This window comes from Sinocyclocheilus rhinocerous, unplaced genomic scaffold (assembly GCF_001515625.1).
Source record: "Sinocyclocheilus rhinocerous isolate Xijiao unplaced genomic scaffold, SAMN03320098_v1.1 scaffold740, whole genome shotgun sequence".
NCBI classification, from domain to species: domain Eukaryota; kingdom Metazoa; phylum Chordata; class Actinopteri; order Cypriniformes; family Cyprinidae; genus Sinocyclocheilus; species Sinocyclocheilus rhinocerous.
This window is the reverse complement of record NW_015636851.1, coordinates 66,365-67,188: the sequence shown is the minus strand read 5'-3', so window position 1 is coordinate 67,188 and position 824 is coordinate 66,365.

The window sequence follows — 824 nt, the reverse complement described above, 5'->3', positions numbered from 1 at the left end:
GCGTCTGCGCCGTTCATTCCGTCACATTCCGTGTTGCACAGTAAATTCCGTTTTTATGAATAGATTCCGGGATTCCGTCCCCGTTTTCTACATCGCCCTACTTTTGCGAAGAAGCACGTTCAACGCGGACACACAGACGGTTGTCGTGATAATGAACACCACAGCAACCACTTGTGCGTCCGCACTGAACGCGCATCTCGCATATAAAAAGCATTTTAGGGGGCCCTTGGCTTTTGGGGGCCCAAGGCGCTCGCCTACCTTTGCCTAATGGTTAAGTCCGCCTCTGGTTGTTTGTAGACTGGCATTCAAATAGATGGTAAGATTCTGTCCATTTCTAGTGTTTCTGAATGATCTGTCATCATGTGTGTGTTTAATGCAGTCTGTGGTTTCTGTCAGGAGATGTGTAAAGTAGATTCCAGTTCAGACTCCGAATCAGAGTCAACCCCGAGATGGTCTGAAGTCAGCAGCAAGGTATTTCTGATGAAGATCAACCTCAAACATTCAGATCCATTCAAACATTATAAACTGCTTGATCTCTTGCCTGGCGTCAGGGCTGTGAAAGCAGTGCACCAGAAGCTCCTCAGAAACTCCAGCGTGTCACTGGACAAAACTACCAACAGCTAAACACCTGCTTCATTGCTTGAGTTACAAACCGAGTCTAAGGCTGCGTTTACACTGCAAGTCTTAATGCACAGATCCGATCTTTTGACCAGATCCGATTTTTTGGCACGTCTGTTTACATTCACTTTAGACACGACTGGTATCCGATATCTGTGTTTACATTAATTCCCACCCAAAAGGATTGTCTGCAGTGATCGCTTTAC